This window comes from Tetrao urogallus, assembly GCF_951394365.1.
Source record: "Tetrao urogallus genome assembly, chromosome: 2".
In the NCBI taxonomy this organism is placed as follows: Eukaryota; Metazoa; Chordata; class Aves; order Galliformes; family Phasianidae; genus Tetrao; species Tetrao urogallus.
Window position 1 is genome coordinate 9,324,030 of NC_136814.1, and position 18,466 is coordinate 9,342,495.

Here is an 18,466-nt window from a genome sequence, read left to right on the forward strand (position 1 = left end):
TTTTCTGACCTCAGTATTGTGAATCTGCATCAAGGAAACAGAAACTGACTAAATGTCTCAGTGGGGGAAGATTAAATAATTATTTACTGTTTCCCCAACGTGATGAAGGACGTGTTTTAAGAAACAAGTTGACTACAGAATTCTCTACAAATAAGCCAAGAAGATGTGGATTCATGTTCACACAAGTGACTGGCCAGGGTGGAAAAGCTTGTTTTAAATGATACCTCTGGACTATTGCCAACCAGCTCTGTAAGAACTTAGCAAATACCACGTCCCAGCAGGGGAGCTTTGCTTCACCTGCAAAGCCTGCAGACTGGGCCCAGAAGAACCAATAGTCTCATAATGGCTTAAAGAGCAAAACTTATCAGAACCACATCAGTAGCACCTCAGTGTTGCTGTGTGCATCGTTCCCGTACGGTGATTTATTCATTTCAGAATGGGGCTATCAGGTGATTTGAAAAGTTGGAGGGGAATCTGGAGTTTCTGAATTCTGTGTTAGATTTTCTCTGACATCACTTCACATTTCTCCATCGGTTCTGTTTGTTCGTTTGTTTTTTGTTTTGATTTTAATTGGCTCTGGGAATACTCTGGGAATTGTAGGCAGATAAGAAGAAAGGTTAAAAGAGAAGAAGCAGCTGAGGAAAGAGAATCCACACAAATCCATGAGTTTATGAGCAGACTCCAAGATAGTTTCTTTTCTTCCTTTCTTTTAAGTTAAAGCAATCTCCAGGCCAGTCAGGATATTATTTTTTCTTGGAAGATCTTCACTGGGATCCTGAAAACCTTCACGTTTTCCAGGTTTTACTGGCTGTTCTAAGTGATTAAGTTTGTCTTTGCTTTAGCACAGCCATGAAAGGCTGACCTATATTTCAGAAAAGGATAGGAGAAAATTAATTTCTGTGGTCTTTCTTGGATGATGTCCCAGAGTACCCATTAGAGCCTGCCAAGCAAGCCATCAGTAAAGGATTACAGACTTCTGATGGAGAGGCTTGTTGATGGTCTGTTCCTACTGTGATTGAAACATGCTGGCCCCAGGAAAGGAAGACAAGAGCTTCCAATTAATCAATTACACTTCACAAATGAATTGTTAAGTAACAATGGGTCAGTCGTTGAATCTTACTGAATTCTCTGTCTTGAAAATGAGCTGAGATCATTTTTGCATGCATGGTATAAAGCTGAGAGACTATTGCAAGCACTAATTTGTGTTGTACATTGCAAAGATGTGAGAGGTTTGTGTGAGATCCACAGTGGAATCCACAGCTCTCAGTTACACTGAGGCAGCATAAAAGTGTATCAGCAAGGATGGAGGTTTTCTTCTTCCACAAATTGGTCCAGCATCATTTGGAATGCAAAAAACGCTTCGTCCAGATTGCTTTCTGATACTAGAATGTTTAACTGGGTTCAAAGAACAGTGAAAGGAATGGATGCCAGAAAAACGCAGGAAGGTCTAAAAAGAAAGTAGTGCCCTCCTCTCAAAACCTTTGACATCACACTGAGGGTAACTGAGTATGATCCCATAGGGTGTCCTGGCTCTTCTGGGCAGCCCTGAGGATCAAGGGCACCGGCCAAAAAAAAAACCATCAATGAGAATTTTGACTTCTTCAGACCCGAAACAAACAGGTAAACAAAGGAGAATAGTTTTCCACCATGACATACACCCTTGTTCTCCTTTCCATTTCATCCCACAAATCATTTTCAATCAAATAAAACGTAAGGGTTTTTTTACACGATTTGGTTTGTCTTCCTACTTCAAAACTTAAGTCTAAATGTTTTAATGCAACATTTTCTTTTGAGAAATAAAGAAGTTTAGCTTTCACTCAGAAATGTTTGTTGCTAACAAATTTAAGGTCAGAGTATTTTGATGGACTTAAATCTGCATTTTTCAACAAGTACAGTATTCAAACAGTGGCCAAACTCAAACTGGTATAACAACCTAGAGCAGCCGGTCTCTGGTGTACAGCCGACCAAGGGATGAGATTTGTTCTCCCTTCCCCAAATGAGCAACATAGAGAAGTGATAAAATTCTAAGCCTGGAAAGCACGTCATCATTATCTGCCACAAACTTCATTACAACCTGCCTGAAGAAGTTTATTTTCAAAACCTGCTGCAGACTCTGGCTAAGCAGAATGTTCACAGCGTATTGGGGTTTCCTAAACTAAACAGCTATTCAGCTTGACTTTACTAAATGCTTGTATTGACATCCAAGCAAGAAATAAGGAAACCCCATTAAAACAGAAAGCAGCTATTTATGAAATAGGTTTTTAGTCGTACTGTTTGAGCGTGCTCTTTCCTGATTGCTTCCTAATCTTCAAAACAAATCAAAACAAACAGGAGTCTTTTCTCCCTGCATAATACACTTTTCTTCAATATTTGTCTGTTTAAAAGTTATTTAAGTGCTGTTGCCTTTTGCACTTGGCACAAAAGAGCCTATCAAGACATTGACCTTGGCAAGAAAGACTGCTTTCTTCAGTCCCAAATCTAGAGAGGTGCAGAGTGAGCTCAGCCCGCCTGAAGTCAAGAAGAGGCCCCTGGAGATTAGGACTTCTGAGACTGTTTCATTTCCATTGACTTCAGATTTGCAAGTCTTTGTTTTTTATCTTTCTGTAAAGTGATTTTTAATTAAAACAAAACATGTCAGAAAATCCCACATTTCATCAAAGCAAAATCTAAAATAGCCTTGTCTCTTTGTGTTTGCTTACTGGGTACTCTTAGGAGCTAGGCCTCCTATTTAAAAGTGTGTTGTATTCATGTAAAGGGAGAATGGAAATTTCCACTTCTCCATAAATTTTCTCCAGAATGTTTCTGTTGGAAACTGCTTTGCATAAAAGAACAAATTTGCCAAAGAAGAAAGTGTAACTTCCATCTTCCTAGTATATATTATATCCTATGACATCCAAATGAATCATACAGGATTCATCTGCTGTTCATTTGGAAACACTGTGCTTCTGTCCCATTGCCCAGTGACCAAAAGCTGTCAGTGTGACACAGTGGTGAAAACCTACTGTTATTCAAGGGTGCACCAGGATAGGCTTTGTCAGTAGAGGCAGGAATATATCATATACACTGTCATTAAGGGCTCATTTCATATGCTGCAATCCCAGTCACCTCTGCACAAAAAAGATAAACTAAAAATGCAAGGAGTAGAGAGGGGTTTCTTTTGTAGGATGAGTTCAGAAACAGAAGGTCTATCGTGCGGAAAATGATACAAAGGACTTGGCTTATGTATTCTATTGAAATGAGACTACAGAGGGAGAAATAATGACTCTTCACAGATACATCAAGGAGTGAATATCAAGAAGGGAAAGAATTATTTAACGTAAATAATAATGCTGAAACAAGATGAAGTGGATATAAATTTGACATGAATTAGACTGGAAATTGGGAAAGGTTACCAACGGTTAGAAGAATGCAATTCCGGAGTAGCCTTTCAAATGAGTAAAAAAATTCTATTTATGTAAACTTGTGATACGAATCCTTGAAAAATAAGTGGATCTGAATAAAAGCCTTCATGAACTATTTGTTCAAGTTGTTGCTTCCACTGTGTATTTGTATGAAATGTATTCCATGTTCTGGAGCTTCTACTGATTACCTAACAGGGATAGGAAGAAACTTTTTCCACTTCATACATAATTTTGCTTCTCAGGCTTTTTTCCTCCTTTTTTTTTGCTTTTTTTTCTTTTTTGCTTTCCCTACTGTAGCAAGGATTAGTCACAGGAAAGAGCAGAAGTAGAGATAGGTGCACAAGCATTCCTTAATATCTTCTGGTTAGCTTTGCTGATGTTATTGTCCACATACCTTGATTTGCACTGGCTGCTAGATTGATGTCAGTAGCTAATCTTCTAGTGTGGGACTTTCTACAGCTTCCTGCAGCTCACTCACCAGTCATCTGTCTTCTTGATCTACTAATTTCAAGGGCCACTTGGCTCCTCCGTCCCCAGTCCATGTTGGGGCAGCATTCCCATAGTGCATAGCATTCTCTGCTACAGCATTCCCAGAGCTCCATGTGCTTTGGAGCTGGTGGTAGTGTTTACAATTAGGAACGCTCTAAATGAATTAATTGCTCTGTATGTATCCTAGAACAAAATGAAGCTTGGTCTCCAGCTCCATGCTGTGCCCAGTACAGTTATTTGTCTTAGTAACTAAGGGTAAAAGGATTAAGTCTTTGAATTCTGACTGTCGTGTAAATTCTGCATCTAAATGGCTTTACAGAAACCAGTAGCATATTTGAGAGAGAAATAAGAGCAGAAAGACAAAAATAAGGGGGAAGGGATACATTTTCAGCTGAGATTTTAAATGAGATGGAACATCGATGAAGCAGAGAAAAGCAGACATGCCTTTTCCAGATGGCGTAAGGCACAGAGAAGCATTTGGTAGAGAACCAAATACTGATTCTTGCTTGGAGACCAGGCGCTTGCCATGCTGACCATTACTTCTGCTGTTCCTCTGTGACCTTGGTGCTGCTCTTGCTCATCAATTATGCTGTTCCAGTTCTCCTGGATATTCAGATCTGAGCATTTCTTCCTTTGTATAGTCAGGGAAAAACTGAAGTGATGTGCATCCTTATCCATAATTCTGGAAGATTGCTGAAGGTCAAAGCTAGGACAACCAGTGCTTGCTTCATGTAGGGCTGCTGTTATCTGAGCTGTTCAATTAAGATGAGGCTGAAAGAAAAGCTGATGGGGCTTTAAAAGCTCTCATCTCTCGACAAAGCCGTCTTCATATCCCATGCCTCCTGTGTTCAAGGAGCCCTGGGATTCCTAAAATTGTATTCAGTGTTCTTTCTCTCCTCACAGAGGTCTCAAGGATGTTTTAGGAATTTAGCAGATTGAAATAACTGGAACAACAAAAATTACATTGATTTCATTTTGTAAAAAAAAGCAAGCTTTTTTTTTTTTTAAGACGTGATAGGGAAATTCCTTCTTTCTTTTTAAATCAGCTGTGTTCATTAGTTACACATATATTCTCTGCTCACATCAAACTCTGCATCTGCATTTGTCTACCCACAAGATCTGATGCAAGTGATTCAGGCAGTCCTTCCTCATTTCTGCAGGATTCCTGGCTGAACACTCCTGACATGCACAGACAGTGCTGGGCTCAGCATGAACTGCAGCATAGCAGCTATGTGCCAGCTGGTGAGGGGCACTATGGCTGGTGAGCAGCTTTGAATAAAAGCACAGTAGTTAAAGTATTCATTCAGAAAGTGATGGATAAGGATTCATTAGGAACGTGCCTAGAAAGAAACTTGAGTTTAGTTAGCAATCAGAGTTCAAACACTCCTGTGTCTTCTGCAGCCATCTCCCAAGCAAAAAATAAAAACAAAAAAATGCAAAATTCATAGGTCATAAAAAAGAATGAAAGAGAAACACCATGAAAATGAATGGAAGAATACCAGATGAGTTGAAGGTGACAGGCTTGTGTTGCTGGTGTACAGTGGACACAATGGCTAAGGGACACAAGTATGCTGCATGCATCCTGCATTACCAGCTGGAAGCACAGGTAAGGAACACAAGAGACTTCCCACTGTGTGCTCATTTCAATTTCTATCTCTTTTCACAGATAGGGAGCAGGCAGAAAGGCTGCAAATCACATTCTAGTTTACTCTTCCTGAGCCAGACTCTGTAGATTCTAACTCTTCACTTAAAAAGAGAAAACCAATTACAAACAATCTGCTTCTGCAGACAAAAAGACCAGCTTGCTAATGAAGAACTAACAGGAACCCACTCCATCTTAAGCCAATTTCACACCATCTCACTGTTAATTTAAATGTTTTCTTTAACAGATGTATCTTTACTTCAGATTCAGAATACAGTATTTCTTCTTAGTGTCCCAACTGTGGCTTCAAGGATTTTAATAAAAACACTGCTTTTATTCCATGAAATGGAAAGGAGAATTCGCTCTAGCAGAACTAAGAAATCTGGATGATGTCCTCTGCCTTCTTATTCTCAGCTGTCTTGGGAGATATACAATAATACAGAGAGAAGTCTAGAACTTGGTTTTGGAAGGGAGGGAGGATTTTGTCTATCTGACACTCTAGTTTTGTTCCACTTACTAATTGGGCCTCCTTAACAAGAAATGGGACTGAAAATAGGAGAAAACTTCCCAACACAAACTAACAAAACAACCATAAAAAGAAGTCTTGTTTTATGACATGCTCCATTGGTACTGCAACATTCTGCCTATGTGGGCATATTTTTTAACACATTATGCAAAAACAAGTCAGGGAAGATGCTGAGGATTGTAATTTTCTAATTTAATTCTGCCATTTCCAGTAATGGAAAGCCGTACTATGGCTATTTATCTTCATAAGTGACAGATGCATTTCATTAAAACTTCCTTAAATAATTTCTCATGACACTTGAAGGAGGAAAAAAAAGAGTGAGAACATATTCATTTTGTAAGCGTACACTCATCAATGTTTTGAGAGCTGTTGAACACAGAAATGATCAGTGGCATTGCATTAAATAGGTCAAGTAAAAAGACATTTGTCCGGTGTTTTTGGAAGAGTTGATGCTTGTTGAACACCGTTCATCTGACATTGACTGTTGCTGGATGAAAATATGCTACTAATATCGCTGTACAGGGATATAATGGCTGCCACTTAGGAGAATCCCCAAACTCTGTGTAATGCTATGACAGACAGATGCTTCCCTCACAGGTACTGCTGTAGTGCTGCCATGTAGGAGCAGTAGGATGCAGCAGCTGCAGAGCAAGTGACTGCAGGATGATTTGGCCAAGAAGTGAAGAGCCTTCTATTCAGTTGAAAGTGCATATAAAAAAGCAATGTTCCAGGGCAGGTGGATATTCACCTGACTTTCATTCTGTGCTGGACAGGTGACAGTGAAGAAATAAAAGCTCAGATTAAGAAATCTGCTTCATGTGTTGTTGAACTTCTAAAGAGTGGACGTTCTGTGTGAAGTCCTAGCCCAAATTTTGGCATAAAGGAGTTGAGCGAAAGCGAGGAAAATACCACAGAAGGGAGAGCTACAGGTAAAGCCATGCACCTTTTCTCAGTTATCCTAATAACCAGTGCAGTTTAAGGAAACTTAGGGAACATTTCCTAGAGGGCCATCAGCTCAAAGAAAATCATCAGTGCGTCAAAATCATTCTCCTCACTCATTCAGTTATCCCATAAAGAAGATGGGATGGAATGGCTTGGAGGTACCGCAAACATTTTGTGCTCCTCACTGTCATCTTAAAATATTTCTTTTTAACTTAGATTGTTGGCAAAAGGGGACGGTGTCAAAGACAGTCTTGCCCAAACTCCTTTCTTGCAGCTCTATTATCCACTGCAGCAATTGATACCCAGCAGTGCTGGTGAAGAGACAGGGGGCTATGTGAACCACTGAGAAAGGATTTACCTCTAGAGCAAGGAAGTGCTCTTCCATACACTGGTAAAACGGATGGAGAAATTTTCATGGTCTGTAGGCAATGCTGTTCTTACTCCAGGGACCCTTTGTTTAAGCCCCACAGCTGTCAAATGAACTGGATGAGTGCCCTGCAGTCCCTGTTGCCATCCCTCTGGCACTCTTCCTATTTGGCCTCAGCGCCTTTCACTGGCTCAATATTTACTCTCAACTCACTGAGCAAATAAACCCAACTGAATAAGTTATTCAAGAAATGCTGCCCTGTTTTTGGTTCGTGAATCTTGCAATCTCTTCTCACTGTTTTTCTAAACTACTCACTGAACATGCTCCATTTGTTATTCCCTCCCAGTGGAATTTGTTGACAAAAGTCATGCTGAGTACTACAGCAGCGTAAATCAGTGCAGAATAGACAGGTGGTCTGCTTCCTACGCTGACTGTAATGCTAACACTCCAAGTAAAAGATATCACCTTCTTAATGGAAACATCAGCAAATGAATCAAAGCTTGCTTCCTCCAATGTGTTTTGAAGGCGTAGTTTCCTTAAGTAAAGTGCTCTTCGTGCTTTCCACAAGGGCAGATCCACTGTATTCAGAACAACACCAACCAATGTTTGGTACAAAACCCTACAGTTTAGGGCAAGATTTCAGCTCCTCCCTCCAGCCAATCTGGAACCTGCCATGAGCACATGGTACCTACTTCCCAGGTCCCTTTGTTTTTCAGCAGCAATCGCCTCCTTTGAGAATTCCAGCTCTAAAAGCTCTAAAAGCATATATCATGGTAATTCACAAGTTAAATGAACCTGTCTCTCATCCAGCACCGGGCTTCTGAAATGTAGGACCTCAATCAGCAGTAAGAGCCCAGCATGCAAATCGTGCACTTGTAAGGGTTAGCCTTCTTCCCTCACTGCTCATGAAGTCATTACTGATGCACTGCAGCAACACTGTATGAGAAGACGAGGCAGAATTTCTTGCAGGCTTCTTCCCTTGCTATTTTTTGGTGTTATTACTGCTAATGCTTAGTCATGCCGAATTCATGACGGTTGCCTTTGAGTCATGAGGACAGCTTGATCCAGCTGGCCCTTGCTACAAGTGCATAAGACTGCTTGTTTGGGCAGAGGATGAGCACAGAGGAAGTCATTCAGAGAACAACTCAGGGGAGCAAGGCTGGAACAGGAGCTGATGACCAAGCTTCCAAGGATGGAGGGCTTTCTTACTCATGCTCTGCTGTTCTGGGCATGATTCAGTCTGTTCCCACCACACAGCACTCAAGGGCTGGCCACGCATAAAGCCCTCTGTGCTGTTTCAGCTGAGGTGATCATCTGGTAAGGATGGTAAACCATCACTTCCTTGCCTCCTGCTGTGTTTTGTGCAGGTGATTAGTAACATGCTTCAGGGGAATGTCTTTATAGCTACCAAAAGTCTCCCTTGCAATTAGTCACTGTCCACACTGTGAAACTCATCAAACTTAGAGGAAGGAATAGAAGCTATCTGCACTTGTTGAAAATGGGGAAGATGAAAATGCAGGAGATGTCTTAGTGTTTTGCTCTTGGTGCCACAACTATGATTACTCTCCCATTGCATGAGATTCCTTTAGAAGAAAAGGAACCTAGCTATAGGATAAAAAGACCAGTCAGGTTTTGCTTCATTTATTTTGAAAAATCCTTTTTATGCTTCTGCTGACCCATAAAGACAATTCTGGTTCACTCAGGGGGTGGCTGTACCCCTTTGAAAATAAAGAGCTGTAAGGCCCTCCTGCTTCACCTCGCAGACATCTAAAAGCAAGGAAGGTTAACCAAACCTCTTAGTGGATCTGAGGCATGTTAAAAAACAATTTTTTTGGTAAGAAAGTGTTCTCATATGTAAAATTGTATTTGTGCACTTTGTAATAGATCTGCAGATCTGCATGCTTGCTTTGTGTCAGGAATGGCCAGTAACAGAGATTTTATTAAGGTTTACCCATCAGATGAGGCAGATACAACAAATACAATGAACAAACCGTCCAGAACAGCAAGCCTCAGACCCTGAATGGACAGATGTGTCCATTGTCCCAGGGGGATGGGTCCCCAAAGTGGCCTGAGATGTGTCTGAACATCTCTGCAGCTTGTATTTCTGCTTTGAGATCACTGTGGCAACATTCATCCCCGAGACCAAATTCCATAACAGGCAACCTCAAGACTGGAAGTATATATGAAATAAGGGCTTTCTGAGAACAGACATACAAAATATTTAGCTGGGACCCTCCGTAATTGCTGTAAATTGTCTCCCTCTTGAGGTATAGATTGACGTAGCAGTAGTTAACGTAGTGACCTGAGAGAGCACTTCACCAAATGCCACGGGCACAAAAACCACAACCTGCCAACCCTTCTGAGGCCTCAGCAGAATATGGCAATACTGAAATGAATGATAATATACTAGAGCAGATCTTTAGGTGGCATAGAGCAGTACATAACCATGGTCTTCAAGCCACTTGTACTTCTGTTTCCTTTTCCTGTCCATCTCCTTTGTTATCAGTGTCATAAACCCATAGCCTCCTGTCTATCTCACTACAAGAATAAAAAACTTGAGTCGATTTGCAGTGCACAATACATTAGCTTGTGATATAATACCAGCTGTAATGACACCATCTAAGATGAGAAATAATCAGTTCGATATCACTGGATTGCTTTCCTGTTCTGAAAAGATTCTTTTAGTTTTCACATTTGCAGAGAAGCAAGAGTCAGTAAAGACACTGAAAGATCTATGTTTTCTTTTTGTTGCATAATTCTACTAAGATTTAAATTCTTACTTTTACTAAAGTTGGGCTTAATGAAGTGATGCACTTGTCCAAGCACTATGAGAATGAGAGTTATGAAGCAACTGTAATATGTAATCAGATGCAGAAATGAATCTTATACGAGCAAGAAAGATCAAGCAGTGAATGATATCATCTCAAAGCAATGATAGAAGCATAGACATGCCCACAAAGCAGTTTCAAGGGAAGAAAACTAGCCTGATTTATTTTGTGAAGATATAATACTATTTTAAATTTATGTGGGGTTTCAAATAAATCCTTATAATATTGCTCCACTGGGTTCTCCAGCTTTTTCTGATTGTCGATAGAACCCAGAGTCACACAGATTTGTCACATGGCCTGGGAGAAAATACGAGTCACAACAGCAAAAAATGATGTGAAAGTATGAGTTAAGTCCTGCTTTCATGTGTACAGCTTGCCACTAGAGGACTCATAGTAGAAACTACTCTGGGAGTTCACTGTGGTATCTGAGATTTGAATTACGTACTATGAGTTGCGTATCATTGCCTATGATGTTTTAAGAGCATTCATGATATATACACAGGATGTTTCCATGCCAATACAAACAGAAACGGCTCCTCTGATATCTGCACCAAGTTACATCTCTTAAATGTCTGGCTTTCATCTTTTTCTTTCTTTATCTATTATCTTTCTTTGTAAGATGTTCGTTGCATTTAATTGATGGAGTTCCTTAAAGGTTTTGCTTTCATCTCTGCAGGGTTCATTTTTAAAAGTCATTTTGTCACTCTCTCACTCACTGCCATTGCCCTCCCTTTTCCTTCTGACTGTTAAGTCAGATTCCATTTTTCTTCAGTTGCTCCACACCACTTTGTATTCAGCATATCGACCTTTCATACGCTGCCATTTGGATCACCAGCTCTAGCCATTACATTAGCAACACACAATTACACCCTCAAGGTATACTCAAGTGCAGATCCTACTTCTCCACAAATACCTTAATGAATGGAAAGATGCTGATGTATGTTTGAAGTATGTTTTCAGCTCACGTATTAGAGAAAACTTCTGCAGAGACTTGAAACTGTGGGTGGTGATGGGAGCATTTTCCAAATGTCTGTGTTCCACCAGAGTGCCCCCCTGCATGGTGCTGTTTTCCAAAGTGCCCGTGCATTACATACTTTCTAGAGGTTACTGCCAGAGCTGCACCCAGCTGTCACAAGGGAGCTGTCACATCAAGTGCAATCAGATGGGTTGCTTTTGGTTGGTGTGAGGACAGGATACTTTCAAAAGAAGTGTTCTCGGCGACTTATTTGGTCAGTTTTGACATTGGTTATAAATACTGACCTTGATATTTTTGTGCTATTTACTGCTCTCTGGGGAGTGTTTGTGGCTAGTAAAGTATTTATGCCTTCTTTTCTTTCTTTTTTTTTTTTACTTTATTTTTCAGAACTGAAAACGCGTTTTTCTGTGAACAGCTGAGATCAGAACTGGAGCAGCTCTGACTTCTCCTCCAACAACAGCACTGAGTAGTAAATCTGGCACGTGAAAAAATTGCCCCATGGTCAAGTGGGGAATGACTATATACCTGTGCAGGGCACGATCTAACACTTTCTTGATGGTCTTACAGTTATGAAAAATTGAGCAATACATGAAATGATGGTTTTCGCATAGTTCAAGGTCTCATTTGTCCAGATCATCATGAATAAAATTCTCACATTACCAAGACCATTGAGAATGAACTATCATTCTCCTTTTTAAAAGGAATTCCACTGTGAGAGAAGGGAATTGGGGAAAAGTCTGAAGTGAGTATGAATAAGTATGCGAGAAGAAGGGAATTTAAGTTCATTTTGGACTTGAGGTTTCATTTAGGTTTCACTTCTGGACTTGAACAAGGCCTTTGACATGGTCCCCCACCACATCCTTATCTCCAAATTGTAGGGATGTGGATTTGATGGGTGGACCACTCGATGGATAAGAAATTGTCGAAAGGCAGCAGACAGAGGGTGGTCATCAATGGCTCTGTGTCCAGGTGGAGGCCGGTATCGAGCGGCGTCCCCCAGGGGTCTGTCTTGGACCAGTGCTCTGTAACATCTTTATCAGTGACATCGATGACAGAATCAAGTGCACCCTCAGCAATTTGCTGACGACACCAAGCTGAGTGGTGCGGTCGACACGGTAGAAGGAAGGGATGCCATTCAGACGGACCTTGACAGGCTTGAAAGGTGGGCCTGGGTCAACCTGATGAGGTTCAACACAGCAAAGTGCAGAGTTTTGCACTTGGGCCGGAGGAATTCCAGGCATCCATAAAGACTGGAAGGAGCGGTCCTTGAGAGCAGCCCTGCACAGAAGGACCTGGGGGTCCTGATAGATGAAAAGCTTAACGTGAGCCAGCAGTGTGCCCTTGCAGCTCGTAAAGCAAATGGCATTCTGGGCTCCATCAGAAGAGGGGTGACCAGCAGGGATGGGGAGGTGATTGTTGGAGGTTGGGTTTTGGAGGTTGGGGCTTGGAGATTGATAATCCTTGAGGTCCCTTCCAACCCTGGCCATTCTGTGATTCTGTGATTTTGCATACATTACAGCAAGACTTATTTAAAGCTTGTCCATCATTGTAAAAAGTCTCTCCTCTGAGATCCTCCTGAGGAAATGAGATTCTGTGGCAGTCAGCCACTGCCTCAGTGGATCTTCCATCAGTATACTGTCCTCCTAGTGAAAAGATGCAGCTTCCCAACCAATGTTCCTCCTCTTCTGAGCTAGCACAGCCTGATAATAAGACCCTTTGTTTATCCTGTGCAGAAAGGAGAGCTGTTGCCCATACGTCTGGAGGCTTAGGTCAATATTAATCATCCAAAGATTTAAGTCCAATTAATTGACCAACTTTTTTTTTTTTTTTTTTTAATTAATTAGACAAGCCCGTTTGCTTTACAAACAGCTGGGCAATAAGGCAATCCATAGCTGAAGGTTTCCACAATTTTATCCCACTGCTACCAGGGTTTGACCTTCATGTTTCCCTATTGTGCAAGCTTTCAGGACCACACAGTTAGTGGTACTGTTGCTGGTACAAGATCTTCATAGCTTCTCTCCTGCAGATGCCCTACCTCCAATCCGTGGTATGCTGTGATATATGGCAAATTTTAACTCTACAACCAAGCAACAAACCTGGAGGAAAAGATGCAGAAAGATGCAATATCATGGTATAACCTGGGCTACTAGTGAAGTCTGAATGCATCTGGGAGAGTCATTTATAGTAAAAAGGAAAAAAAAAAGAAAAGAAAAGAAAGAGAAATTGCAAATATTTTGACATTTTCTAATAGAAATCATTTTATTCCTCATCCCAATGGAATCTTTTAAGGCTAAATTCAGTCACACTTTTCAGAAGTTAAGACAAACAAGTTTCTCTGCAACACACAATTGAAACCCAAAATTAAAGTCTCTTGGTCTGGTTTCCCTCTGGGCCAACTCAGCTGGATGCAATTTTTCCTGCTTTACCCATACTGTTGCAGAACAGAAAATAAAGGTCAGCTCAACCATTAGAACGTGCTTCCACATTTAGCTTGCTCAAGAAGCAGGTAGTTGTGGCAGGCAGAATGTGTGCAATGAGAATACATTCCTACGAACACACTTATAAATAATAGAACTATTTATGTAGAAGTTGAAGAAAGGGCTGTGAGCCCTCAGCACGTAACTCCGATTTTAGTGGGATAAGCAATATTTTGCACACTTTGACAAATTTTTGCCTAATTTAAAGAACAAGTTTCTACTGATAATATATATAGATGCAATAAGACAATAATCTAGTCATCCATTCCTAGTCTGTCTATAGATTAATCAGCTGAGCCACTTCAGTTCTAGCAGCCTGATCCACCTGACGGTGATATTCTTCACTGAATCTAGATCAACATTATTTTCATTCCAAATCCAAAACACAACACCATACGAAATACCATGAAGAACACTAACTCTATCCCAGTCAAAACCACGATACTTGTTTAACTTGCAGTGCTCTGGTGTCACATTTTTCTCTTACATCTCCTAAAACCTGACTTTTGTTTCACTGGCTCCACTCTGAATACTTCAATACCATCTCCAGAAGCAGGTCTGGAAATGTCAGCAGAATTATCCTAATGTTAAGATGCCACTTCACATCAGCAAAAGCTGTAAGTAAGGGAATCTGCCCATTAATGACAGTCAGTTTCTAAGGTTCTGGTCCGACACCACGAAGCAGCCTTCACTGTCTGATGCTTACTTTGTCTTTCTGTGGGGAATCATTGCCGTTTGGGGGACACTTTCCTTGCCTTAAAATACAGTTGCCCTGCAGACCTTGGGGATTTTGACTGGATTACTGTCCAAAACTATCCAAACAGCTATTCATGAAATATCATGCAATTCTGGTGTAAATAAAAATCTTTCTTCACACTGAATCTCAAGAACCTTGTCTAGTGAAAGTCTACTCACTTCGCTTTCACTGACGTCAGCTTTCTGTCATCCTCAGTTCAGAGTCTGGATGTTTCCCTATCATGATTTAAAGATTACAAGCCATAAAATATGAAATAGGATGCAGGGCTATTAAAAATAATGATGAGATGAAATGAAAAGTCCATTCTTCTCAAGCTACAGCTTTTCACTTTTCTTACTCTGACTCACATTCTAGGGATTTGTTTATTCCTTTCCTTTTTTTTTTTCTTTTTTTTTTCTTTTCCCTTTTAACTGCTGGAAGAAGAAAAATCCACCTTGTAACCCAAGAGCTGAGCACTCTCTGACATATGGATGTCTGGAAGCTCTGGCACTGCTACTGCTCCCTGATGTTTGATCCCAGACCCCTACACAGAGCAACATACAGGGCACTCAGTACCTTGGAGTCCAGAAGGATAAGCCATGCAAATCTCCAACGATGAGCTGATGGTCCGACTAGATGATCTTAGAGGTCTGTTCCAACTGTAATGATCCTGTGATGCTCTGAAAATGCAGGAGATATGAGTCAGACATGAGCAAGGTCCATACTATGTGAATAACACACCATCTGAGCACTAGCAACTTACTGATGGTCAGATAGTCAATGCAGCTCTCATGCTACAACACCAGATACCTTTGTTTTCCAGAATCCATAGTAATACTGTGCTATTTGGCACTTAGCATTCTGGCTTGTAAAAATGACCGTTCACTTTCCTGTCTGTAATTTTAAAAATGGCATATTTCTCAAAAGAAATGACGGTCTTTTAATTTGTGACTTAAATCAGTAAAACAATCTTATCTCCCGTTTAACGTGTCACTTTTCACTTTAAAATCTCATAGTTATTGTCAGTGAAAAGGCTGCATCTTGCTGAATGTATGGGAAAACTGAGGTAGAACCTGTGCTATAAAGACTCTCAACATAGACAGTCTCAAACTAGAGAGTCAGGAGGAGATCCACACATCTGCTTCAATCTCTGGAAAACACTGCTTGCCTTTACCCATTAGAGATGCAGAGGTCTTTGCATAGATTGAATTTAGAAGTTTACAACACCTGTTCATTTTTCTAGCAGTGCTCATAGATGGATTTACATGGGTCAGGAAGACATGCACAATCCCTTGTTTGTAGTATATTGAAAGACTTATATTTGCTCTTCCAGTAACTCTATATGAGGGATGATGAAACTTAATGGTATGTCAGAAAGAAACTCTGAAATGAACTGAAATCACCACAGTACCATATGCCACATTATGCCTAAACACAGCAAGAGTAAGTTAAATTCACTATTGCAGCTGCCAGAGTGAATTTGTTTGTTTTATTGGTATATGACTCAGCGTTAATATTTTTATAAGGCAGTTCTTGATCATTCTGTGTACAGATGGGTAAAATTAGTAACACAGCAAAGTCAGTCAGCCTAGTATGCCTATTCTGGGAGGCAAAGCAAAAGTCAGAGCATCCCGATATTCTCTTTGGAATGCACAGATTTTCTCATTAGCAAGGAAAAGCATTATTCAGGGAGTTGTATATGAAAGCTGAAAGTACTGAGTTCCTGTCTTAGGTCAAGCATTGCCTGTAGTGATCTTCAGTAGTTCCTCCCACAGCCTCAATTTGTTGGTCCATGAAATAAAAGTAACCTTTTTTTCTGCAGCACAAATGCAGTGAGGCTTTATCAAATGTTCAGTAAAGTACTTAGTGATTCTGGGATAAGAAGATAAATGAAGAATTGGGTGTTGCTAATTTATGTATTCCTGCTAATCAGATGTAGAGTTGCTCCCAATCCCAAAATAATTAGTCTTACACCAGTGAAGAAATCTCCTGAAGTTTCTGGAATGAAAAAGAAAAGAAAGAAAGGAGAAAGAAGAAGAAAGAATGGATTTCTGATTTGATATCAGTTGCACAAATGACTTTATCACTTTCTTGATCACATTTATGTGACCTTGCTCATCAACAATGTGACTCCCAGTGATTAGCACCTTTATTGCTGCCATATTCATTTTTCATCAAGAAGCAAAGCACTTTTATTACTTGTGTTATTGGTCTGATCTGAATTTTCTTACAGCTTTGAACTAAATCCAGTCACCACTTTTCTCTCTTGAAGTGATCCACACTACTGAGCTCGGTTCACAGGACTGCAAACTGTCACTTCATCTTTTTTAACTGTCACCATACAAAACAAAGTAAGTTTGCTTTGCCATAACTACTGGGTTTTGCAGATCTCTCAGAAAAAGCCTCAAATTAAATATCTGTGCCATGACATATGTATGATACCATTTCAAACACTAGCATTCCTATTTTTTACCCCTATTCCCTCCTCCTGCCACTTCACATCAGACCCTAATGCTCTCATGTCCATCCTGAGGGGCTGTGTGTGAGCTGAGTATGTCTATTAGATGTAGTTAATTCCTTTCAAGGCCTTTTTGTGCATGGCTGTGACTGACAGAGACGGGTGCTGTTTGCAAGTATCAGTGGAGCATGACCTCAAGTCAATACAATGAATGATGAAAGAAAAGATTCATTCAGCATGTGAACTCTGTGCTGAGATTAGCCAGAAGTACCGAGCACATACAAATTGCTGTTTTGTCAGCACAGAGCTTGGTGCAGTTTTGAAATATTCCAGCTATTATAAGCCATCATCCTCGAGGCTGTGGTAACTGAAAAAAAAAGAGGAGTCAAAATAGCATTTCCAATCCAAATGTCATTCCATGAGAGGTTTGGACCCAGATGCTGAGAGCAATGCAAGACCACCTGGCAGCTGCAGTCCTCAGTCTGATGTGAAAGGACTTCTAGTACCATGCACAGATGTGTTTCCAAAGTTCAGAGAAGGGACCATAAGGTATGGAGTCCTTCAGTGGTAGATACCAGTTTAACTCCAGTCTTGTCAGGAGTGATGGGAAATTATAAGAATCTCTGCAGTCTGTGTGGCTGCTTGTTCTACTTGCCCTCATTTTAAGTTGTCTGTGGGCACAAGCTGGCCTTTCAGATGCCATCTCTGCAACCGGTGTTAGCAGAGCAGTCAGAGATAAGAAGGGACATGGCAAGTGACTTCTCTCACCCGTGCAGTTCTGTCCAGAGCGGAGTCATTATCTGTCTTGGGTGCACAGCCTGCAGTAGCATTCAGGATATATGTGCAATCTATAAGTAGGCTGAAACTTAAGAAGTTTGAGGGAAATATCAGTGATATTTTCATGATTTCTTCCCAGCTTATTGTTAGCCTTAGAATTTTTAAACACAATGGAGCTATTAGCAGAAAGATTGGAAGAAACACAGTTTCTCTCCCTCCTCTGACCAGTTCTAGGAATAACTATCCTGAGATGCAGGACTGTGGAGAGGATACCACATCTCCTTCTATCTGTGTTTTCCACTTTGGTAACTGCATCCATTTAGAAGCAGGTTCGACCATACATTGCTGCTTTGAAATCAAAGAATCAGAATCCCAAAGCTGTAGGGGTTGTAAGGGACCTCTGGAGGGACCTCTATATAGACCAACCTTCTGCTAAAGCAGGCTCCCTACAGTAGGTTGTCCAGGAGGGTCTTGAGTGTCTCCTGAGAAGGAGGCTCCACAGCCTCTCTGGGTGGCCAATAAATCAAAGTTTAGAATACAGTAACTTCAGTACTTTCTGTGAATAGAGTCCTCTCACCTCTTCTTGCTGTCTGCCTCCCTGAGGCACGCTTCTCTTGTCTTTGTATTTGGCTGTATTAAAAAAACCTCTGCATCGCCTGTTCCTCTTGCAGTCTTGTTTAACTGGGTGAGCTGATGATTTTCAGTCAGCTATCAGTTTTTCAAGTCCCTCAGAACACCAAGATTGATATTCCTGCCTTTTCTTAAAGGTGATCAAACCCTAAGACAAAGCTTACTATATTCTTCCCTTGCCCTTCTTCCATCTTCCCATTTACAGATGCCACAGTAA